The sequence below is a fragment of the Podarcis cretensis genome (assembly GCF_951804945.1).
Source record: "Podarcis cretensis genome assembly, chromosome: 2".
Lineage (NCBI taxonomy): Eukaryota > Metazoa > Chordata > Lepidosauria > Squamata > Lacertidae > Podarcis > Podarcis cretensis.
The window spans coordinates 26,302,147-26,328,339 of record NC_137171.1 but is presented as its reverse complement, the minus strand read 5'-3'; the positions used below and the strand labels follow the sequence as shown (position 1 = coordinate 26,328,339).

Below are 26,193 nucleotides of genomic sequence, written 5' to 3'. Positions count from 1 at the left end.
GAGAACCAAGGACCAAATAGAAAGGCTTGGAGGGCCACCTTCAGATCTGGGGCAAGAGGTTCCACAACACTAGAGCAACTCCCTTCTTTCTGAAATAGCCATTCGGGGATAATGTCATGATGTTACCAAGCCAATGAGATCTGGCAGTATATTATCGTCATGGAGGAGGAATTAAACAAATTAAGAGGAAAGACAATGCCAGCTCTGGATTTAGGATGGAGTAGTCTGTTCCTTCCCCTGCACAAGGTGCCAAACTGAGGGGGCACAAAATTGAGAAGATCCATTTTGGGGCAGCAGATTTTGGCCTTGCACAGGGCACCATATTACGAAAGATTACTGAAGTCTGCCCCTGAAAATGTTGCTTGTATTCAACTGTTTTCACTCTGAAAGGATGTTAGAGGGAGGGTGTGAAGTTTGGGGGGGATAGTTCTTAAGCAGAGTGCACTCACGAGACGAACACAAACACTTTCAGACACTTTTGTATCCCTCCTTGGAAAAAAACCAAAAACTGAAAGGAAGGAACGTGTTTGAAAAAAATACTCTATTTCCAGTGACACTGAAAAGTTTCAGCTTGGCCTAAGGTCCATTAATGTTCAGTACTTCTACGACCCTTTCATTTCAATATAATGCAATGCCAAAATAATCGTTCTTCCTCTGATTTGGCTTAATTTGCCCTTCACGACAATGTGAGCCTACATTGGCTCCCAGTACATTTCCGAGCACAATTCAAAGTGTTAGTGCTAACCTTTAAAGCCCTAAATGGCCTTGGTCCAGTATACCTGAAGGAGCGTCTCCACCCCCATTGTTCTGCCCGGACACTGAGGTCCAGTGCCGAGGGCCTTCTGGTGGTTCCCCCATTGCAAGAAGCCAAGTTACAGGGAACCAGGCAGAGGGCCTTCTCGGTAGTGGCACCCGCCCTGTGGAACGCCCTCCCACCAGATGTCAAAGAGAAAAACAACTACCAGACTTTTAGAAGACATCTGAAGGCAGCCCTGTTTAGGGAAGCTTTTAATGTTTAATAGAATATTTTATTTTAATATTTTGTTGGAAGCTGCCCAGAGTGGCTGGGGAAACCCAGCCAGATGGGCGGGGTATAAATAACTTCTTCTTCTTCTTCTTCTTCTTCTTCTTCTTCTTCTTCTTCTTCTTCTTCTTCTTCTTTTTCTTCTTCCATACAGCCAGATCTTATTGACGTAAGCAAATGTGTAATTCTCCCAATGCAATGAATGGAACTGGGAAAGATTCAACTTTGGTTGGATCACGCTCCAGATCTTTTCATCAGATTCACATTCCTCGTATCTTACTGACAGTTGAAACACTTTTGAATCTGTTACTCCATGTAAGAGTAAAGTAATATCCTCGCTGCAAATGCTTCTGCCAAAAGAGGGAAACACATCACTTAAAAGATTTTTAAAAACCAAACCCCTATGTGGTTGGAAAAGATCAGAGCCAAATAACATTTGGGCAAACACAATCTCCTTTAATGAAATGCAAATTAGCCTGAATAGCAATGCCAAATAAAGCCGACCCCCCCCCCTTCCAAAAAATAATGTTTTCCAAGGTTTCCTCTTTTCCCCCTTGCCTTGGATAAGTAGCAGCAGCAGCAGCAGAAAAGTACATTGGACTGATCACCATTCTGGGATCCATTACCCAACTCCTGGTCTTAATGAATTGAGGTCTCTTAAAAAACAACAACAGAATGCTCCGTTCAGCCTGGCTCGCACCCAAAAGCTTTCAGCCCCACTAGGATCTCAGCCAACCATTCTTAGTTTGTTTTCCTGAGGTTAGTACACTGGTATTTGTGATGAGGTATTTTTTTTGTGTGGGGTGGAGGGTGGGGGGAAGCTGAATCCAAGATTCAGCAGATCAAAAGAGAGAGGGCTTGTTGATGGGCTTCTCACGTGGGACCTGTGAGGCTTTCCTTAGGGGAAGCCACAAGGTAATTTTTCATCTGCTTTTCACCCGGTGTTTGTTTGAGAGACAGAAATAGTTCTTGCTAAGAGGATGACAAGGTTACACACCCTCAGCCACCCTGATGAGTCAGTAGTCCTAGAACAGAAGAACTGCCTGTAAGCTGCTATTCGTTTTCCATCTGGCTGTGGGATGGAGACCGTGATACGGCAGACAGACTCTCCTGAAATGTTTTGAAAAGCCAACCTCGCAGCGGAATTTGACTTTCCTCGGGGTCTTCGTGTCTATTCCACAACCACACTCAAGCCTCCTTCGTTAACTGGTGCTGGGGGAATCACCAAGATGATTTTGGTTTATCTAGTAAGGATATTGCCTGAATGTGAATGTTGGATTTTTGGGCCAACAAGGCTACCTTTACTTTTTGTGGCATAATGTTATGAGGGTAATATTCAGATAACCATGCAAGGCTAGCTTTATCTCTAATGGCTTGGGGCTGCAATACCTCAATGACCGCCTCTCCCCAAATGAACTGACCCAGACCCTGAGGCAATCACCTGAGAATGGGCCTTTTCTCTAGTGGCTTCCCATTGGTGGAATGCTCTCCCCGGGGAGACCTGCATTCTTCACCTTCAATACATATCTTTAGGGACCAGAAAGGGGGACACACACATAATTCTCTTCAACCAGGTGTTCGGCTGATAACATTAAAGGTAAAGGGACCCCTGATTGTTAGGTCCAATCGTGAACGACTCTGGGGTTGTGGCGCTCATCTTGCTTTACTGGACAAGGGAATCGACGTACAGCTTCCGGGTCATGTGGCCAGCATGACTAAGCCGCTTCTGGCAAACCAGAGCAGCGCACGGAAGCGCCATTTACCTTCCCGCTGGAGTGGTACCTATTTATCTACTTCCGCTTTGACGTGCTTTCGAACTGCTAGGTTGGCAGGAGCAGGGACCGAGCAACGGGAGCTCACCCCGTCACGGGGATTTGACCTGCCAACCTTCTGATTGGCAAGCCCTAGGCTCAGTGCCACATTAAAAGGTAAAGGGACCCCTGACCATTAGGTCCAGTTGTGGCCAACTCTGGGGTTGCGGCGCTCATCTCGTTTTACTGGACGAGGGAGCTGGCGTACAGCTTCCGGGTCATGTGGCCAGCATGACTAAGCTGCTTCTGGTGAACCAGAGCAGCACATGGAAACGCCGTTTACCTTCCCGCTGGAGCGGTACCTATTTATCTAATTGCATTTTGACATGCTTTTGAACTGCTAGGTTGGCAGTTTTCGAACCGCCAACCTTCTGATCGGCAAGTCCTAGGCTCTGTGGTTTAACCCACAGCGCCACCCGCGCTGGTAGGATGTCTCTATTTTCAACAGAGAAGTGTCAGAGGATATAGAATAGAACACCCCTATTTTTTTTGGAGGGGACGTCTCTGTTTTCTTCAGAGAAATGTTGCAAGGTATTGAACAGGATGTCCCTATTTTCATCGGAGAAATGTTGGAGGGTATGCAATCGTTATCAATTTTAGACTGTTTGATTTAGTTTTGTTTTATTATTAATGTTCACCACGTGCACCTCCCTTTCTTCTCTTTTTACCTTTCTTGAGACAAAGATGTAATGTGCACCGTAACGAAAGTTATTCTGAACAATTAAAACAACAACGCCACATAGATGTCTTTTTTTCTCTGAAGTCTGCACCTTCTGTCTGTAGAATTTAGCCACAGGCCTAACAGTAGAAATGGTTGTGAGAGGTGGGGAGGGAAGGGAGAGAGAAGAGGAACAAAGCCGACCAATGGAAAGCAGTGGGGTGCGTAGGCAGGGTGGAAGACATAAGGGAGAGGAAAGTCCCTAGACAGTGAAGTCAACCACCTGTGCCTAACACAGGATCAGGTGGAACTCTTCCCCCAGGGCTGGAAACACATGGTAAACAGCAGCAGGGTAGGAACTGTTCAGCATATAAAGAATTGCCCTTGGTCTAAGCTAATGGCCAAGCACAGGGCATCACCTTAGACAGAAGGGTGCCTGAAGGTCAAACAGTGGCATGGGTAGCCAAGCCAGGGTGGAGGAGAGGGGAATCTTCCACCCACCCGTGTAGGTTGATCGCAGATGAAGTAACTGCTGATTGTAAATGTTAATAAAGTTGTGACCTAGTTATATTCCAATAAAGGCAACCTCCTCTTTTCTGTCGCCCGCAAGTGTAAATATAATCCATACGATATGTTAGAACAGGATCGATGAAATGTTGCCACAGGTGCAAACACTAATAAAACTCCCTTCCATCTCTCACCGTCGGTGTCATGAGAACTGATTTCTCTAATGCATACATTATCAAGTTATTGCATGCTTAGCCACACACATAGCATTGGTGCTTCCGAGTAAGCAGTTACTCATCACATTTCGTTCCATTCAGCCCTATCTCAGAGTCTCCTTAATTAGGCCAGGAAAGAAATGCTAGCTAAATGGCTCGGAATAGAGTAGCTCTTTCTCGTGACTTGGACGTGTGAGCTCACATAAGTCCTTTCCCAGAGGTATAATTAGAAATAACCTCACCTGCCTTTAAACATGTCAAGCTTGACATGGCTTGCGGTATGGCAAACCTTTGCCAGTGACATGAGTAAACAGCCCAAAGTCCACCCAGAGGACTGGCTGCTCAGATCTGTTTGTGGTGAACTGCCCTGTGCCAGAACCATGGTTTGGAGATACCTGTCTGTGGGTTTGCACATAACCGTCTGGAAAACCAGACGGGATGTTCCTCAGCTGTTTGAAAGAGGTTTACACCGACTTCTAAGAAGCGTATAACCAGAGTAAGTATTTGGGTGTGTCATTGCAGGATTGAATCTGGCATTTCCACATTTGTGAGGCAATAAGTAGTACACTCAGGTTGGAGCAACAGTCGTTTCCTCCCTCAGCACAGAATCATCTGCTAAGTTATAAATACTGTGCTTTGTACAATCTCAGCTTTAGTTCTACATTTCTAGTCATTTCTCATGCTCTTTTCCCTAGTCTATGTGCACAGAGACATCCCAAAATATGTGCGTCACTGGGCAAATGTCTGTTCATGCAAACCTATGGCTTTTATAACCTGTGATTTACAAAGAGCCAATGGCACAAACCAATGCATGTTTACTCAGAAAGAAGCCTTACTGTGTTCCATGGGGCTTATTGTTGGATAAATGTGTGATTTCAGTGGGACTTGCTCCTAGTTCAGCGAGGTTAGGATTGTAGACTTCATCTACTTCCTACTGTGAATTTAAAAACGAACAAAAAATGGAATGTATCATTCAGGAGTGTTCTTTTCGCATGGAAACTTGCTCGAGCATTGCAATTTTTTAGCAGATGCACACACACGACCATTATCTGAATTAAAATATGCATTCTTTGTGTGTTTATAAGATTTTATGAATACATTACAATAAAAAAACCAACCTAAGTGAAAAGCAAAGCAAAAACAAAACAGAACATGCATTTATGAAATAAAATGTGGGATTAAAAATAGAAATTATATATGGTTAAGCAGCATTACTTGTGGCGAAGGAATAATTCATGCAAACCAGAATGCCAAAGATCAAAATATCAGCAGTGCACTACACTGCTCCTGTCTGAGTGGGGGAAATGAGACAGGGGATTCAGCTTCATTAGTAAAAACAAACCAGCATTTTAAATACATTATAAACATGCAACACCAGATGGTGCTGTAGAGCACAAAACTTTTCTTTCTTTTTTTAAATAATATTTATTAAAGATTTTCAAATATAACAAAAAAAGAAAAACATCCAAATTTAAAACCTTATTTTCATTGGCTTCTTTCCAGGACTTCCCCTCCCCTCCCCCTCTCGTATTCCAGTTCTTTCAAATAGATTCAAAAAATTCTTACCCCAAATTTTAAAATTATTATCATTGGCCCAATTTAAAAAATATTTTCCCATCCCCTAAAATCGACCTGTTCCCTTCCGCGAGTTCCCCTCTTTAATATGCAATACAGATTAAGATAAACAGAAAAATAGAAAAAAGAATAAAATGTAATTTAACACCCTTTGGATTCCAAATTTCCCTCCCCCCCTTCCTGGTTGCGTTCCCAATGTCCGTCACTGTCTACTGTCATCCTGGAGCTCCCACATCTAAACCACAGTCCTTCACCAATCCGCTTTGCCGTCTTTTTATTAGTCTTTGCCGTCTTTTGGTCATCTTTGATTTCACATGTCCGATCTTGGAAGGAGTCTATCTTCCAACTTTATCCAGTTCTTGTTATTCTTGTTGTTCTTATTGTTCTCTCTCCTCCTCTTTCCCCCCCCCCCCCCCTGCTCTCCTGCAGAAATGTTCTAATTCCAAAAAGTTTCTAATTCCTCTGCAGAGGCTTTGTTATTCAGGAACAAAACATTACGTCAAGTCCCTTCCCTTCTTCAATAGATAAATCTATTGTCTCCTTTAGTGTGTAGACCTCTGTAGACAAAATAGTGTTCCATTTCTGCAGTTTCCCAGGCGATAAAAAGTCCTATTCAAATTCAATGCCAACAATACTTGTAGTGTCCCACAGCTCCTCTAGAGGGATTATAATAACTCAGTTTCCTTCCCGATCAGACCCAACAGTCAAAGTAACTTATTATTCCTTGTTTTAAACAATTTATATCCAATTTGTAACAAATGTGACCAGCAAAGTCCTCGTAACAAAGTTCTCTTTTTGTTCTTCCGCTTTGACAGCTCCTTTGACAGCTGTCAAAACCTCTATTTCTCCTCTCCCGGCGCTCTTACGGATCGCTCCCGGGGTTTCCGGGGGGGGGGGGTTGCATTTTAGTTCACATTCCACTTTTCTCCTCCAGCCCAGTCTTATAATTTTCCATCGCGAAGTTAATAACTTTATCAAAAAAAAAAGGTTGTGCTCGATCTTAGTTGTCAAATCCTTTGTTTTAGCTCCTCTACAACAGGGGGGAGGCTGACTTCCTTTTTGCACCTCCCCCGCTCGCTCCGAATTTAAAAAGAATTTTTCCCCTTTTTTAATCCAAGTTCCAATTACTCACGGGTTATTCTTTTAAAGTCCAAATTTTCAATGGAAGAAGTCAGCGCTCTCTGTCGAATGGCATGCGGCTTCATTCGGCAGGGGAAGCGGAGGACTCACAGCACCACCACCCCCCCCTGTCACCCGCTCCGCAGCCTTTAAAAAGGCTCCTTCGTGGGTCGGGGGGCGCAAACGGTGCCCGCCGAGTCACCATGCCCATGGGTTTCAGCGCCCATGGTTTTTAAGGGTCCCCGCGTCGCCGGCGCGGTAGAACCCAGCCCCTGCCGAGCAGGCTCCCTCCGGAGCTCGGAGGGAGTCCGCCATTCGGCGATGGCGCCAACCCGGAAGTCGAGCACAAAACTTTTCTATGCAATTTTACACGGAGGTTTTTTTCCTTTTGTTATAACAATTTAATTTATTACTTATTTATTTATAGTGCCCCCCCCCATGTGTAGATCCACCCAGGATGATGAGGCTATGTGGAAGTGAAAACTCAAGCTAGCAGGATAGGCTGCAAGCTTACCTGGGAGTAAGCTCCAGTGAATTGAATGGGACCTGTTTCTGAGTAGGCATGGATGATAGAACTGTAACAAAAAAAAAAAAAAAGGATACTTCCACATCAGTGAAATAAAATAATTATACAAAATAAACCAATTGCAGTAGAATGGAGGGAGAGGGAACCAGATGAAAATGTGAAAGAATGTCAGAATAGATTGAGGCATATTCATACATTTCTATCTGTAGATCATCTATAATGGGGTTACAAAGTGTTTTTTGAACATTTGATCTGCCATAGAATTTCTGCATTTTGCAAAGGATTCTGGAAGACGTCCTAGGGGCAGACATTTGGTTTGCATATAAGAGATCTGGGCTTCACCATGAACTGAGAGTGTATCTCAGGATATACCTGATGTTCCCCTGTGGTCTGCCACTGCAGAAGATCAGCAGGAGGGGCAAAACTGAAAGCTGAAGTGGTCTTTCCACTGATGAAGCTTAAGAAGCTTCCAAAGAACTCAGAGATTCCTGGGAAACAGTTCTGAAACTCACCAGCATATCATATTTGACAGCACCTTACGAGTGGAATGCAAGAATATAGTATTTCAATTAGATGGCATTGGAAAGTTGCAAAGCAATCAAGTAATCAGTGGCTAATGGTCACAATGGTCAGGCACTCATAGAATCATAAAATTGGAAGCGACCACGAGGGTCATCTAGTCCAATGCTCTGCAAGGCAGAAATCTTTTGCCCAACATGGGGTTCAAACCCTGGACCCTGAGATTAAGAGTCTCATGCTCTACCAGCCGAGCTAGTATATAATCCTAGGATTACTCCCATGTAGGACCAGAAGCAGGGTGTCCTTGAATACCAGTTGCTAGCAATGAGGAGTCGCTGGATGTGTGCCAGTCAAATATAATAACATTTAAGTCTCACTAATTTCCCTTGCAGTCAATGAGACTTCGAAGTGCTTTGCTTTGACTGGATCATGGCCTCCAGCTTCAGCCAATTAAGAGGAAAACATAGAACACACTCAATTTTAAATGTGTCTGGCTGGAAATGTGATCGTCACCAGTAGTAATTTTCCATTTTACGACATGCTTTACAATAAATTAAAACAATCATAAATACTGGTGGTATTACATCACCCACTCTTGCTTCAGAAATAATTTTAGCGTCAAGTACGCTGCATAATCAAATATGCTTTTCTGGGATATATCCCTGAAGCTGTGTCTATATGACTGTTTTTGCTGTAATTAAATTATTGCTTATAAGAACCGTGCAAGTTCATGGGGGGGGGGGGGGAGAGAGAGAGAACTGCCCTAACTCCATTTCACTGTTTTCCACAGAATTCTTTGCCAAATTGGCCAACCACAAAAGTTGTGTGTGTGTGTGTGTGTGTGTGTGTGTGTGTGTGTGTGTGTATATATATATATATATATATATATATAATTTTATTCTCACTTAAAAACAACCGTTTATTGTCTAATTCATTTTCTCTCCTACCCATCTTTCCTACCCAAATCTCTTGCCAAGTTTTCAGTGTTGCTATATTTTTTTAAAAAGACTCAGTTTGACAAAGACAAAAGATTTGGAGACTGAGTTGAGACATCTGTTATTTGATTCTCCCCTATATATATAACCCCCCCCCCCCACATACCTTTGCCCAAGATTCCCATTACAAATAAAATGGGACCCTGAACCCCCATATTGAATCTGCTTTTATGATGCTGTTTTATTGTTTTTATGTCGTAGTTTTGGATACAGGGTAGGTAAGGTTGTCATATGTCCGGGATTTCCCGGGATCTGGAATCCACCTGTCTCTAGCACAAAAATCCGGATGTATGGCAGCACATGTTGACAGTGCTGTTTTTGCTGTTTTTTCAAAAAAGAAGCTAAAAAAAATGCCATTTTTTTTTGCAATTTTGCAAAAGCTCAGCATTTTCACTGTTTGAAATATGGCTGTGTTCTGCCCCCACTGTTGAAGGCAATACAGTGGTACCTCTGGTTAAGAACCTAATTTGTTCCGGAGGTCCGTTCTTAACCTGAAACTGTTCTTAACTTGAGGTACCACTTTAGCTAATGGGGCCTTCCGCCGCCGCGCGATTTCCGTTCTCATCCTGAGGTAAAGTTCATAACGCGAGGTACTATTTCTGGGTTAGCAAAGTCTGTAACCCGAAGTGTTTGTTACCCTTGGTGTTTGTAATCCGAGGTACCACTGTATGCTTCTGAACCCCAGTGGCTAGAAAGTAGACGCTCAGTTCCTGCTTGCAGGCAAACAACAACAACAACAACAACAACAACAACAACAACTCACCCATCTGGCTGGGTTGCCCCAGCCACCCTGAGCAGCTTCCAACACATATAAAAACATAATATAACACAAGCATTAGCAACCTCCAGATACAGGGCTTTCTTCAGATGTCTTCTAAAAATTATATAGTTCTTTATCTCCTTGACATCTGACGGGAGGGCCTTCTACAGGAAGGGTGCCACTGCCCAGAAGGCCCTCTGCCTAGTTTCTTGTAACCTCACTTCTTGTGTCTAGGCGGACCTCAGTGTCCGGGCTGAACGATGGGGATGGAGACGCTCCTTCAGTTATACTGGGCCAAGGCCATTTAGGCATTAAATTTCAGCACCAACACTTTGAATTGTGCTCAGTAACATACTGGGAGCCAGTGTAGATCCTTTAGCAGTGGTGTTATATGGTCCTGGCATTTACTCCCAAGCCATGTGGTTGACCACTGTGAAAAAATGTTTGGTACTAGATGAGCCACTGATCTGATCCAGCAGGCTCTTATGTTCTAATTGTTAAATATTAAGTTGTTTGTACCAGCTTTTAAATTAATATTCTGCCTGTTCCTTTATGACCTATGCTAACTTTCCACAATTGTGGTGTGCTTGGGCCAGTGCAGCTGCAGAGTTACAATTGTGGCAGCTCTTGGTTGGCATCATCAGGCACCTGTTGAGGCCTGCAAACCAACAGGGGAACTTCTGTCAACCCCCAGGGCACCCTCAGTCTCCTACTGTGCTTTTTCTGCCTGTTCATTTGCTTTCTCCAAGCAAGTGAACAATGAGAACACCAAGGAGAAGGCACAGCAGCCTCTATTAATCCTGCCACCTCCCTCTGGACAGTGTAAAAGACTGGGTTTAGAGCAGCGGTCTCCAACCTTTTAAAACCCGAGATCCACTTTTAACTCAGACATGCATTTGAGGACCCATTTCCTTCTTTCTTTTTAAAAACCATCTATTTGCATGGTGGTAGTGCTGCTGTTGCGACCCACCTTAACTCGTACCATGACCCAATAACGGGCTCATGACCTACCAACTAAAGACCTAGAGCCAAAGTTCCCAAGCTGTGGTCCGTGTTCTGCAACCTTCATTCAAAATAAAAAAAATCCTTCCAGTAGCACCTCAGAGACCAACTAAGTTTGTTATTGGTATGAGCTTTCGTGTGCATGCACACTTCTTCAGGCACACGAAAGCTCATACCAATAACAAACTTAGTTGGTCTCTAACTAACTAACTAACTACTGGAAGGAATTTTTTTATTTTGTTTCAACTACGGCAGACCAACATGGATACCTACCTGTAACTAGAACCTTCATTCAGTTTTCAATTGCATTTCAGTTGCTTCTTTTATTTCTTATGTTGTATTTTCCTTTATTGTGACTTGAATTCTGCGGAATGCAAATTGCAGTACAATAAAATAAAATATGGGAAATAAAAGAAGCAATAAAAATGAATTAAAAGTCACACAGCATCTAGTACAGTGCTCTGCAGTTGCTACAGCAGGCAGAAAAATCATTAATTGTTCTGCCATGACCATCAACACTTTTCAAGTAACCCATTGGGTGGGGAGGGAAATGGGGAATCTTTGGTTTAGAGGGAGAGCATAAGTAAGTGAGTACAGCAAGGACAAGTGGAACTGCTCAGGGGTTGCCCTGCAGGCACCTTGTCCAAGAATTCCCCCAAACCTGGAGCTCACACAAGGCTCACAGACGTAACATGAGAGTACTGTTGTTATGCTACAGTACAAAGGTAGTAACGTCCAACTGATGCTGTCCCACTGGCGATGCAGGTCTGGCCCAATGAGGATAGGTTTTCCTATGAGTTTCAGACCAGGCCTGGAGAAATAAGAGACTGATGGAAGGAGGAAAAAGACTCCAAAGAAAAAGAGAGGAAGCACTAACAGCAGGATGCACACAAATAAGCCGCTCACCATATGTTTCCTATCACAAAGGTCAAATGCTAGATTCTTAATTAAGAAACGTGAATTCTAATGTCATCAAGGTAGCCCCAGGCAATGGAGTTTGCTATCCAAATCATAACACGTAATTGTTTACTAGCAACTCACGATGCCTTAAGAACTTCAGGAGGCACGATGTTTTGGACAGGAATTAAATGCCTATTTGAAGAAATCTCTTTGAGACATCGGATCTTGCCAGGCAAATTCTCCAGTATGAGGGACAATTAAAAGGTACAGTTGCCAACCCAGGGGGATCAAAAATCAGCTCAGATGGTTGGGTTTGGGGGGCATCTAGGCTCCCCTGTTGCTGTTAAAGGAAGGGAGAAACCAGCTTCCCCACCTGCCCGGTTTGACAATCAAAATGTATGTATTTTAATTACGTGTTTTGTTTTCAGCGTATGTGTACAAAACTCCCCAGTAAACTGGGTAGGCTGAGGGAGAAGTGATGGCGTTCATCTGCATCTCCAACGTGTGAGTGCAGAATTTGAAATGGGTGCCCAGAGGGAGGGTGACTGCTGTGTGGCAAGTAGTGGCAGTGGCACTGCAGCTGTAATAATTGTGTGAAAAGGGGTAGATTGATAAAAGGGGGAAGAATGAGGAGGTGCTTCCCTGGCTGATAGGTTGCCATTACTAGCAGAGTTCCATGATGGTAGTCATGTGGTACCCTCTGCAAGGAAGCGACAACTCCGACAGGGGTGGAGGAAGGGGACGCGTTGGGGGTGGTACGTCCCAGGTGTCACCACTGAGGGGTGACAAAATGCGGGGTGGCATGCTGCAAACTCCTCAGAGGCCCCGCAGAGCATCCTGCCACAGATTGCCTTGCCCCGTGGGCAACTGGCACAGGGCACATGCACCACCCCAGGCACCCGATCGTCTTGCTCCACCCCTGACTCCAGCCCTAGCGGCAGACAGGCACATTCTTGCAGGGCTAGCCCAGTACCCACTTGCCTGCTGTACTTGCTTGGAATGGAAGAGTATCCCAGAAGCACGGGCCAACACATTCAATGAAGGAGCAATACAGGCAGGAGGTAAGCTGGGGTCACTCTTGGTGTTTGTGGGTGAGGAGAAGGAGAGAGAGGGAGAGAGGGAGGGTGATACTTCCAATCTTAAATTCACTTTATGATTTTTTAAAAAGAAGTCTGCATGAAGATCTGTGTGCATTTTGGTCCACATCTTTCCAAATACAGTCGTACCTTGGATCTTGAATGCCTTGGATGTTTTGGTTCCGCAAATCCAGAAGTGAGTGTTCTGGTTTGTGAATGTTCTTTGGAACCCAAATGTCTGACAGGGCTTCCGCGGCTTCCAATTGGCTGAAGGAGCTTCCTGCAGCCAATCAGAAGCTGCACTTTGGTTTTCGAACGTTTTGGAAGTTGAACGGACTTCTGGAATGGATTCCATATGACTGTACATATATTTTTTTGGCAAGCACTTCCTTCCAATATGAGGCATCTTTGTACATTATTTTCACTAATATATGCAATTTTGTGTGTGCAGTATCCTCTAAAATACATGCATTTTGCTTGGAGATCTGCTTCGTAAATTTTGTAGAAGTGCAAATGTCAAAGGTTAGCTGGGTTTCAGTTTGGTTATTGGTTCAGCATATATCACTCTAAAACTGCAGAAAACATTTAAATTCACAGCATTCCCATTCGGGTACTGCGCCCTTCTACAAGTTGCCAGATGGTCTGCCCTAAGAAAACCCTGACAACCCAGCCGTGGTCTTGTCATCTTGTGACATCCTGACCTGTCTGGCCTTTGCACACAAGAGGATGGCTGGTTCTCCAAGAATAGGCTTGTAAAGGGCACTGTGTTCACACAACGCTTATAATACTTTGCTCAAGAATAACTCGGAGATTAAAGTATCACACTTTCCCTGCAAGATCAGGTGGTGTGCAAGGGGGTTATCCTGTTTTACTGTCGTAACAACTAGATAGGTTGGGTGACTTGCCAAGGCCACCCACTGAGCTCCATTGCTGAGCAGGGATTTGAACCAGGTTGCTTTGGCCCAGCGCCAGCACCCGATCCACTACACCACTTAGGCTATATCTTATAAGTGCCATAAGTAACTTTAAAAATGTTTTAAAAGCAATAAACGGGAAAATAAAAAATCTATAGGAATTACACCAGCACAAGCCAGTGCTGTGCTGGAATATGTCCTCCAGTTTCTCCCAAGTGTTTTATTCCCCTGGAAAAGAGGCTTCCATTTTTAAACCTCATTCTCAGGGCACTTGAAAAATTATTCAGGATTTCTTTAGAATTCCAGCAGCCACAGGGTTTTGTACTGTGTGGAGTTGAAGTGTAGATTATGTACATTTGTTCCAAATAGACATTTCTCCAACACTCTGAAACCTCCAGAGCTGCCTGCACTTCCTGATTTAAAAATCCCCCATGGCGTTCTCTTCTGCTGGTTGGTTGCAATTTCCATTTTTCAAACCTCAAAACATTTGCAGCTCTCTTCTGATGCCAGAAGGCTTAGAATCACTCCCGGTCCCAGCTCATAGATCCAGCTCATCATAGGATACAATTAGGGTTGCCATACGTCTGGGGGTCCTACATGCCCATCCCGGGAGGAATTTTTACATTTTATAGCAAATGTCCTGGATTTGGGGTTTTTAAAAAAGATTCTGCATGGCATCTCTGGTTCAGGCTCTGACATGGGTGACCTGGGCTCTGGCTTGGATGCAGGAGCTATCGGGTGATTGCCCTAAAAAAAAACTCAACAACTTTTTGTGTCCAGATTTTTACCTCTTGAAATATGGCAACCCTAATCCAATTTACTTTCTCATTGACTGGTGGAGAATGGTCAGGGGTGGGGTGGGAAATGTGGGAAACATATTCAGTGCAGAAGATCCATCTGCATTTGGGTGGCATCAACTAAATGTCAGTCAGTTTTATTGCAAATAGCCAAAGGCTGCCGCAATGTACACAGAATTATTCAACAATTTAAAGAAAATATACGGGATTGATACAAAAAACATAAAACATTTATATTATCAAGACATTACCTACTCTAAACAGACCTATAAAAGTACCTTAATATACAAGTTAAGACATTAAACAATAAAAATTATAAGCTAAAATTATCACATGGCCACTAATATATTAAAAAATAATGTTAATTAATACAATGTGCAATTATATTTGGAGTTTGGTGATAAAGATAGAATATAGCTTGATGTAGATAGGGTCAAATAAATTCATCTCCTTTACAGTTGATGGCTACTTTGGCTATATAATTTGCTCTAATTTTGCTAGCGGCAGTTGCAAAGAGTGCTACACGCCAGGTGACGTACTTATCTGTGTCTGCGAGGAGATATAAAATCATGTCAGATGGGTTCTGGCTAGGGGACCTTGGCATTATAGGTGCTAAAAATCTTTCTCTTGCTTCATTATATAAGGGGCAGCGCAAGATATAATGCATAAGGTCCTCTACTTCAGGACATCCCCTAATGCAAACACATTCGTTTGTTAACTGAATGTTAGAGTCTGAGATTTCTGGAAGAAGGCAGTAGATCTTCAAGGTCGGCATCATCAGGAATCTGCCAGGGCCCATGCTCTGGCACGAGTTCACCCATAATCAGAACAGACCACTGAGGCCCAATTTGTCAGGTGGCAGCAAGAAGGAAGAGGAAAGGCCCAGATTGCACAGTCGGAGATCATGTGTAGGGGGAAAGGCAGAGTCTGCTATGTTGGGTATGTTCTAGGTGGTACTTTGGTTCATGTACGGTACATGTGGGCCTAAGCCAATTTGTGCTGGCTCTTTGGACTATATGGAACTTGCCAAACTGACTGGGAGACTCCGAGACCAGAGAGAAGAGACGGTGAAAGAAAATTTGAAGAAGTCTAAGGAATATTTGAAAAAATATGTTAATATTTAAATTTTAGAATAGCTTTGGAAGTGGATATAGGCTGTAGGGTTAGAAGTAGAAGATAGTGTATTTTAAAATAATATTATTTGTAAGCGATAAAATGTGAAGTTATTTTAAGTGTGATAAAAAAAAGATGGTTAGAAACTATGATATATGCAAACTGCCAAAGATAAGTAAAATGAAAATCAGATAGGTGGGACTTGGGGAAGCCCACTTAACAATGTTTAGAAAAATAAGGATATGACAAGAATTTGTTTGTATTGTTTGTTTTTCTGTTTGTGTTATTTATTTGTGTTATGAAATGAATATTTTTTTTTTTTTTAAAAAACCCACACAAAAACCAAACAATTTGTGCTGGTTCTTTGTCATCTTCCCGTTGTAAATTATGCATTCTGAAGTCCATGAAGGATATGTTTGGCTGCCTAGGGAAGTGCAGTTGTGTTGAGGAGGTCAGTATCCAGGGAGGGTATGTGGGGATTGTTTCCGCCCCTCACCAGCCCCAAGCCCTGCTAGCTACTGGCTCCAGTCAAACTCATAGGCATGTAGCCTTTGAATGCCACCAACCGTTGTGTGAGGCAGTCAGGGTGAATAAAGGTTGAGGGTAACTGTGAGCCCCTAAACCCAAAGTTTCACATGAACTGAGTTTGCCCTTTTTGGATTTGCTTCCAAATCTTCCACAATGTGTCTGAGGCTTCTGCGGCAGGCAAACTTTTAAAATGCTTGAAAACAACTGTTTTGGAAGGCTTGTGATTCTGTTTTCTCTGAGGTTCCAAAATGACATGGGAGGCAAGACCCCTTGCAACCGAAAATTAAGATTTACACTGGAATTGGATCCCCACGGTACAGAACGCGAGCAACACCCTTGCCCCTCTGGAGGCTTAACCTTTTGCAAGCACCATTTCCTGGCCAGTGACTCCAAAGAAAATAGAACTCCTGGTTGGTATTTAATGGAAGTCTGCAGAAAACTTGTCAAAATACACCACTACGCCTGTCAGATGCTTGGGACAAGACCTCTACAGTAGTTTCCAGAAACTGAGCTCAATTACTTACACTTTAAATTATCTTTAATTGTCGCATGTGAGCTACAGGGGAAAAAAAAATCCCCCCTCTGAAGCAAGACCCTAGCTATTAAGGATCACCTCATAATTGCAGCTTTAATAAGTGTACTGTAGCAGGTCAGCAGTGGAGGTTAGCATGGGGTATACCTAGGTGAAGCCCACTGCTTAATATGGGTAAGTGAAAGTGACACATCACTATAGTTTGATCAATTACGTATGGGTAGTTTAGACTGTAAACTTTTTAGTGCATGTAATTACCTAGCCAGATGTTTTAATTTAGGCCTTCCCCCTCCCTACCTCACACTCCTCCTCAGCCCTCAAATCCACTTTCTCCCCTTCTTCTTCAGCATGAAACTTCCAGAAGGATGAGTCACTGTTGCTGCTGCTGCTACCGAATCTCCCCCAAATCAAAACTCAAAGGGAATGTTGATATTTTACTCAGGTGAAACATGTGTAGGGACATGTGAAGGAATGCCAAAAGAATGATAATAAGGTTTGCCAGGTTTCACTTGGCATTTATGAGACAATAACAACTCGACATTTCTTGTTGCAAAGCAGGAGGGAAACCCCATTCCCAAACCAGAACCAAATAGAAGGGGAACCTTGCAGAAAACAAAACAAAACAAAGACCAAGATCAAAGAAGGCAATGGGGAGAGCTGAGAAACCATGCAAACATGGCACGACTCCATAGCCCCCAAACCAGGAAACGTCCATTTGTCTCACCTCCTACCCATGCCAAAAAAAGAAGGCGGCCGAGTTGATAAAGAGCAGATCCTGAGAGGCAGGTGGAAGAACAACTTGTCCAAAATTATTAGCTCCAGCAAAAAAGTAGCAGAGCTTTCAGAAAATGGGAGTGATTGCATATTGTTGCTCCGTTTAAGATGCCCACAAGTCTTGTAGTCCATGATTACTATTTTGTAAGTGTTGAAAGAAAATGTTAGTGTTAAGTGTTAATTTACTTGGTTTAAAATAAAAAGTGTCCAAAACAATAATTCAGGCAGTAGTAGAAGATATGGTGTGATGGGTGTGGCATCACTAACCTGATCTCCCAACAGCTGAGTTGTGGCTGCTTACTGGGAGGATAGTGAGGAAGGTGAGGTGCAAACACACTGGCAGGAGCACTGGATTGGCTCTGCTGGTGCATTTGCACTGTGTTGGCCTCCCTGCCATCTTGCAACCCATATCCTCCAAATAAACAGCAGTGTCTCAGCTACCACAAGGTCAAGCGAGTGCTCAGTCCCCACCTACCCCACTATCCACTTCTGAATGCAAGTGTGGATTGTTGTTTAGTCGTTTAGTCGTGTCCGACTCTTCGTGAACCCATGGACCAGAGAACGCCAGGCACTCCTGTCCTCCACTGCCCCCCGCAGCTTGGTCAGACTCATGCTGGTAACCTCGAAAACACTATCCAACCATCTCATCCTGTCGCCCCCTTCTACTTGTGCCCTCCATCTTTCCCAACATCAGGGTCTTCTCCAGGGAGTCTTCTCTTCTCATGAGGTGGCCAAAGTACTGGAGCCTCAGCTTCACAATCTGTCCTTCCAGTGAGCACTCAGGGCTGATTTCCTTCAGAATGGAGAGGTTTGATCTTCTTGCAGTCCATGGGACTCTCAAGAGTCTCCTCCAGCACCATAATTCAAAAGCATCAATTCTTCGGCGATCAGCCTTCTTTATGGTCCAGCTCTCACTTCCATACATCACTACTGGGAAAACCATAGCTTTAACTATATGGACCTTTGTTGGCAAGGTGATGTCTCTACTTCTCAAGATGCTGTCTAGGCCTGTCATTGCCCTTCTCCCAAGAAGCAGGCGTCTTTTAATTTCGTGGCTGCTGTCACCATCTGCAGTGATCATGGAGCCCAAGAAAGTAAAATCTCTCACTGCCTCCATTTCTTCCCCTTCTATTTGCCAGGAGGTGATGGGACCAGTAGCCATGATCTTCGTTTTTTTGATGTTGAGCTTCAGACCATATTTTGCACTCTCCTCTTTCACCCTCAATAAAAGGTTCTTTAATTCCTCCTCACTTTCTGCCATCAAGGTTGTGTCATCTGCATATCTGAGGTTGTTGATATTTCTTCCGGCAATCTTAATTCCGGCTAGGGATTCATCCAGCCCAGCCTTTCGCATGATGAATTCTGCATATAAGTTAAATAAGCAGGGAGACAAAATGCAGCCTTGTCGTACTCCTTTCCCAATTTTGAACCAGTCAGTTGTTCCATATCCAGTTCTAACTGTAGCTTCTTGTCCCACATAGAGATTTCTCAGGAGACAGATGAGGTGATCAGGCACTCCCATTTCTTTAAGAACTTGCCATAGTTTGCCATGGTCGACACAGTCAAAGGCTTTTGCATAGTCAATGAAGCAGAAGTAAATGTCTTTCTGGAACTCTCTAGCTTTCTCCATAATCCAGCGCATGTTTGCAATTTGGTCTCTGGTTCCTCTGCCTCTTCTAAATCCAGCTTGCACTTCTGGGAGTTCTCAGTCCACATACTGCTTGAGCCTTCCTTGTAGAATTTTAAGCATAACCTTGCTAGCGTGAGAAATTAGTGCAATTGTGCGATAGTTGGAGCATTCTTTGGCACTGCCCTTCTTTGGGATTGGGATGTAGACTGATCTTCTCCAATCTTCTGGCCACTGCTGAGTTTTCCAAACTTGCTGGCATATTGAGTGTAGCACCTTAACAGCATCATCTTTTAAAATTTTAAATAGTTCAGCTGGAATACCATCACTTCCACTGGCCTTGTTATTTGCAGTGCTTTCTAAGGCCCATTTGACTTCACTCTCCAGGATGTCTGGCTCAAGGTCAGCAACCACACTACCTGGGGTATATGAGACATCCGTTTCTTTCTGGTATAATTCCTCTGTGTATTCTTGCCACCTCTTCTTGATGTCTTCTGCTTCTGTTAGGTCCTTTCCACTTTTGTCCTTTATTATGGAAATCTTTGTACGAAATGTTCCTTTCATATCTCCAATTTTCTTGAACAGATCTCTGGTTCTTCCCATTCTATTGCTTTCCTCTATTTCTTTGCATTGCTTGTTTAAGAAGGTCTTCTTGTCTCTCCTTGCTATTCTTTGGAAATCTGCATTCAATTTCCTGTATGTTTCACGATCTCCCTTGCATTTTGCTTGCCTTCTCTCCCCCGCTATTTGTAAGGCCTCATTGGACAGCCACTTTGCTTTCTTGCATTTCCTTTTCATTGGGATGGTTTTCGTTGCTGCCTCCTGTATAATGTTACGAGCCTCCATCCATAGTTCTTCAGGCACTCTGTCCACCAAATCTAAATCCTTAAACCTGTTCCTCACTTCCACTGTGTATTCATAAGGGATTTGACTTAGATTGTATCTTACCGGCCCAGTGGTTTTTCCTACTTTCTTCAGTTTAAGCTTGAATTTTGCTATAAGAAGCTGATGATCTGAGCCACAGTCAGCTCCAGGTCTTGTTTTTGCTGACTGTATAGAGCTTCTCCATCTTTGGCTGCAGAGAATATAATCAATCTGATTTCGATGCTGCCCATCTGGTGATGTCCATGTGTAGAGTCGTCTCTTGTGTTGTTGGAAAAGCGTGTTTGTGATGACCAGCTTGTTCTCTTGACAGAACTCTATTAGCCTTTGCCCTGCTTCGTTTTGATCTCCAAGGCCAAACTTGCCAGTTGTTCCTTTTATCTCTTGACTCCCTACTTTAGCATTCCAATCCCCTATAATGAGAAGAACATCCTTCTTTGGTGTCACTTCTCTAAGGTGTTGTAAGTCTTCATAGAATTGGTCAATTTCAGTTTCTTCAGCACCAGTAGTTGGTGCATAAACTTGGATTACTGTGATGTTAAAAGGTCTGCCTTGGATTCGTATCGAGATCATTCTATCATTTTTGAGATTGCATCCCAGTACAGCTTTTGCCACTCTTTTGTTGACTATGAGGGCCACTCCATTTCTTTTACGGGTTTCTTGCCCACAGTAGTAGATATGATGGTCATCCGAACTGAATTCACCCATTCCCGTCCATTTTAGTTCACTGATGCCCAGGATGTCAATATTTATTCTTGCCATCTCATTTTTGACCACCTCCAACTTACCCATGTTCATGGTTCTTACATTCCAGGTTCCTATGCAATATTTTTCTTTACAGCATTGGACTTTCCTTTCGCTTCCAGGCATATCCGCAACTGAGCGTCCTTTCGGCTTTGGCCCAGCCGCTTCATCAGCTCTGGATCTACTTGTACTTGCCCTCCGCTCTTCCCCAGTAGCATGTTGGACGCCTTCCGACCTGAGGGGCTCATCTTCCAGCGTCATAACTTTTATATGCCTGTTGTCTTTGTCCATGGAGTTTTCTTGGCAGGGATACTGGAGTGGCTTGCCGGTTCCTCCTCCAGGTGGATCACGTTTGGTCAAAACTCTCCACTATGACCTGTTCATCTTGGGTGCCCTGCTCGGCATAGTTCATAGCTTCTCTGAGTTCTTCAAGCCCCTTCGCCACGGCAAGGCAGTGATCCATGAAGGGGCAAGTGTGGATAGCTTCTCTTAAAACTGTTCATCTGAGCTGTTTATTGAGAGACATTTATCGAGGCTGCCTTTCAGCACCCAAGACAGTTCACAACATTAACACATAATCTTGAAACGATAAAAAAGATAAGTAGAATCAGCATAAAAACAAGGTAGCAACAACAACAAACAGAAAAGCTAACAGATAAAAACCATTAATAGTAAAATGATAATGTATTGATTACCCACCTTAAAACCTCCATGTTGGGGACCAGTTGAAACTTTCTGTAGAAGGAGAGGGAAGGAGGGGAACACACACACACACACACACACACACACACACACTCCTGCAGCCAGGGGTCTCCCATGAAATTTGCCCTCTCTGTTGTTACCACTGGCTGTATGTTCCCTAGCAGAGGAGCACACAGCAGAGACTGCAATGAGAGAGGGGGGAGTGAAATAGTGTACACATATTTTTAATCATAAGTAGTGTAAACATGAAATAATTAATAACCCTACAACTGATAATGCAGGAAATTATGTTTTGCCACCAGACCATCTGGTGTAAATTGCCACAGCCACAATTTATATTTCAAGCAAGAGATGCCGTTTTTAATCACAGTGTATTCTTATCTCTTGTTTTTCCAATAACGTAGGGTGAGGAATTTCACACAACTAAGCTACCAAAGTTCTGTGTCCAGTAATTCAATCTGTGAAGTCTTCCAGTGAACCAGCAGTCTTAACTGAGTCCTGACCCCTTGTATTCTAAATGAATGTCTCTTCCCATCTAACAACAGCCACACCTTCCTCTGTGATCTTCAGTGTTTGATTCCATCTTTGGCAGTTTTCATTTCTCCACAAAACCATTCCCTCCAACATTTCCCCAATGAAAATAGGGACGTCCTATTTAACAACAACAACAACAACCCATCCATCTGACTGGGTTGCCCCAGCCTCTCTGGGCAGCTTCCAACATATATAAAAGCATAATAAAATATAAAACATTTTTTAAAAAACTTTCCTATACAGGGCCACCATCAGATGTGTTCTAAAGGTTGTATTGTTACTTATCTCCTTGGATCGGGGGTCACAGTCAGGATATGCTTATCACAGCATGGCTTTCTTCTAGAATCCCTTATAGCAGGCGTGAGGAACCTCCAGCCTATGGGGCAATTTTGGCTTGGCATGGGTCCTAATTTGGTCCGTGAGGCTGTTTACACCAAACCACTGCCGCTTGCCCCCTACCTGACACCATAGGACGTTTATTGCTTTACTCATTTTTGCCTCTGACCCCTACACACTACTGTCATGCGTGCACACAGACCAAAGATTCACCATGAAGTTAAGAAGGTCCCCATCCTTGGTTCAAAGAAACTGAAAGAAGGTCTAGGCAGAATGTCTAGGGCTACTTAAAATTATGGATCTAGCAACCACCTCTGTTGAAAAAGACCACTGCCATTAGAATATGAAACTTTCCCTTATTGGAAGATGAGTTGAGTCAGTTTAATGTTTCTTATTTTCCACAGCTTATCACATTAATAGCTGTTTTTCTCTCACCTACTCTCTCTCCCACTTCCCTCCTTCCTCTCCCCTCTCTCTCCTACCTTACAGAACATTCGGAATCAGACCAAACATAACTTGAGTCACACACTCTGGGGACTGAAACATGCAGGGAAAACAATGAAACAAGACTGTTTATAAAGCCTTCAACACATTAGCTGGTGGAGAGGAGCCCAGGTTTCCATGTAAAAGAGTTCTAAATGGATGAAAGTGGTATGAAGCCCATGGAAAATACAGAAAATGTGGAATAAGTAATAAAATCACAAATAAAACAAATACAGTCAATTGGGAATACTGTTGTAACTCATAATGATTTGTGTCCCTAAGAACACAAAACGAGCTAATCTATGGAAAAGCACATAGTTTCCTACTTGGAGGGAGCGCAAGCAACCATTAGTGACATGGCTGGATGGGGGTATCGAAGGTGTGTGTGTGTGTGTGTGTGTGTGTGTGTGTGTGTATCAGGTGTCAGAATGTAGAACAAGTTCCATGGGACTCTTGATCTTAATCATTCAATAGGGTCCAGGTCAAGGCCAGCTTGCAATGACAAACCTAGACAGCATCTTAAAAAGCAGAGACATAACATTGCCAACAAAGGTCCATATAGTTAAAGCTATGGTGTTCCCAGTAGTGATGTATGGAAGTGAGAGCTGGAGCATCAAGAAGGCTGATCGCCGAAGAATTGATGCTTTTGAATTATGGTGTTGGAGGAGACTCTTGAAAGTCCCATGGACTGCAAGAAGATCAAACCTATTCATTCTTAAGGAAATCAGCCCTGAGTGCTCACTGGAAGGACAGATCGTGAAGCTGAGGCTGCAATACTTTGGCCACCTCATGAGAAGAGAAGACTCCCTGGAAAAGACCCTGATGTTGGGAAAGATGGAGGGCACAAGGAGAAGGGGACAACAGAGGATGAGATGGTTGGACAGTGTTCTCGAAACTACCAGCATGAGTTTGACCAAACTGCGGGAGGCAGTGGAAGACAGGAGTGCCTGACGTGCTCTGGTCCATGGGGTCACGAAGAGTCGGAGACGACTAAACGACTAAACAACAACAAGGGCAGCTTTCTCCAACCTGGTGCCCTCCAGATGTTTTGGACTACAACTCCCATCAATCTGAGTCAGCATGGCCGATAATTAAGGATGATGGGTACTGCAAGTCCATATGGAGGACACCAGGTTGGAGGGAAGTCTGGTGTGGACAATTCTGTAGCTACTGGCTGTTTTCTTGCATTGCCTCAAACTTCACGGGAATCAGAGAGGCCTGTGTTGCTTATCACCTAAGGCCTTGTCCACCCCTCTGTCTGTCTGGACTGAAGGACATTTGACCAGATGCCCCCAAGACTCCCTGCTGCACATTTCAGTGGGGATAAATAAATGAAAAATTCATTGCTGTAGAGATCCTTCCATTATTAAAAGGCTTCTCCATCACCCCCCTCCCCTCCATCACATCCCAGGGTAACGCTGTGATTTTCCATGTTGGCATGTGTGTATGCTGGCAAGGTTCTCCCATTCACCTGGAAAGGTTGCCAAAGCCCTGAAGCGGCATCTGCATCCTATTGTCTGCTGTACCGATGACTCTAGGGAGTTGCAGGGCTGTTGTGCAATCAGGGAACTCATTCCAGAGCGCTCGTTCCAGCCTTGTGATATGCCACAAGTTTAATTGCAAAGGTGCAAAGTAATCAGCAGAGGAGTACGTCGATCTGCTACATGGCTGCATCTAGCCTTTGCGAGATCCAAGAGCTCTTGCTTTCTTTGGCAGCCATGGCCGCCATTTGTTCCCCATTTTGTTTAAAGTGGATGTTAATTTCATGCCAGACTAATAAAAGTGGAAACTGCAGCCTCCTTCCCTAAACAGAGTAGCCCAAGCATACAGACCTGATGTGTTAGTGACACTTATTAAGATGAACACGCAGTGAAAGGGTACCACCCCATGGTCTGAAACATCACTATGCAAATGCTGCTTATGTGACTGAATCTCACCTAGTCTGAAAACCGGCTAAAGGGTAGTGTTTTGGTACTCATGGAATCTTGTGGCTCTTTATAGCCACTGACCCTTGTCCCACCTGAAACATGATGCAAAAGTAGAAAATCATGGGAGAGCCATTTTATGGCAAGAGGCTTTATGGTTCTATCTGTGGGTATTTGATGGAGGGGAAAGCGAATCTTACAAAAAGTATAAAAATCTACACTGAAGCTCAGTCTGTTATTTTGAGCTGAAATACCACCATGTTAGGTTCTGTTTGAAGACTGATAGACTCAATAAATACCTCAGTGTTTTAACTTTATTCCCAAACGCCTCTGCTTTCTCTGCTCTATTAACTGCAGTTCTAGCCATAGTTTATGCTTTGCAAGAAAGAAAATACTATGAGTTATCACTTTATTCAGCTATTAAAATCACCATCTTTTCTTTCTTTTACCAGAAGGATCATTGCCCCTTTCTTGATCAGAAAAAAATTCTATATATACAATGCACACTTTCACACACATACACACATACACACACACTCTTCTTGTTCTCTTATACAGTGGTACCTCCGGTTGCAAATGGGATCCGTTCTGGAGCGCTGGTCGGATCCCGAGGAATTCACAACCAGAGGTGCCGCTTCTGGGCATGCGTGTGGTGCAGTTTAGCGCTGCTGTGCATGCACGCGGCGCGTAGAGTGTTTCTGCGCATGTGCACGTGGCGAAATCCGGAAAAATACTTCGAGGTTTGCCGTGTACGTATCCCAAAGGATACGTAATCAGAGGTGAATGTAAGTAGAGGTACCACTGTAATGGCAATGGCGCCAACCTGAGAGGTGCTGGAACTGAGTTCCGGTGAGTTCCAGCTGGAAAAAAAGCCCTACTCAGAGGCATCATTGGCTACCATTTCCCGCATGGCATTTGTAGTGTTTTCTCCATTCTGAACTGAAGGCAGAGAAAAGTGCAGTGCTTCAAGGAGCAAATGATGCTCTTGGACATTACTAAGGCACATCATTTATAGCTAAGGGCAGGCCCCATAAGGCCTCTCCTTAGGAGTAGTGAGCTATCTATGCTACCAGTTACCATCCTTTACAATTTTATTTTTTTACTAGGGAGGGGCAGAAACTGGTAAGAGAAGGTGACCATAGTTCACCTTTTTAAAAAAAAAAAAAAAAAAAGTATCCTGGCTGAATGTTCAAAAAGTCCCTTGTGTTTTTTTGAGTGTTCATAAAGAGGTAGTATTCCTCTGGATGTTAGTTAATGGGAATCACATGCCAGAGAATTGTTATTGTGCTCAAATCCATCTTGTGGGCTTCACCCATCTGGCTGGCTATTGTCAGAACAAAATGTTGTACTAGATGGATCTTTGGCCTAACCCAGCAGGACTCTTAAGTACTTGATACTAGAAAAATTCAAATGATTTTTGACATGAGCCAGATTGGTTTATTTGTTGAGGACAATGCCCAGACTATCATCTTCCAAAGCAACTACTCTATTCTGAACTTAATAATGGAAAGCATAATGCTGGTGGTCAACAAAAGAGGTTTAAAGACTCTCGAGGCAAATCTAAAATAATGTAGTATAAACACCAACAACTGGGAAACACCGGCCTGCAAGCGAT

General features: G+C 43.5%; 1 long non-coding RNA gene across 1 annotated transcript; it reads left to right on the top strand.

Moving 5' to 3' along the window:
* Window positions 1-4,488: 4,488 nt before the first annotated feature.
* LOC307210171 lies at window positions 4,489-17,238 on the top strand. Its single transcript, XR_013835899.1, has 4 exons — window positions 4,489-4,711; window positions 12,040-12,115; window positions 12,571-12,672; window positions 17,130-17,238. It is a non-coding gene; the product is annotated as an uncharacterized lncRNA (long non-coding RNA).
* The last annotated feature ends 8,955 nt before the right edge of the window (window positions 17,239-26,193 follow it).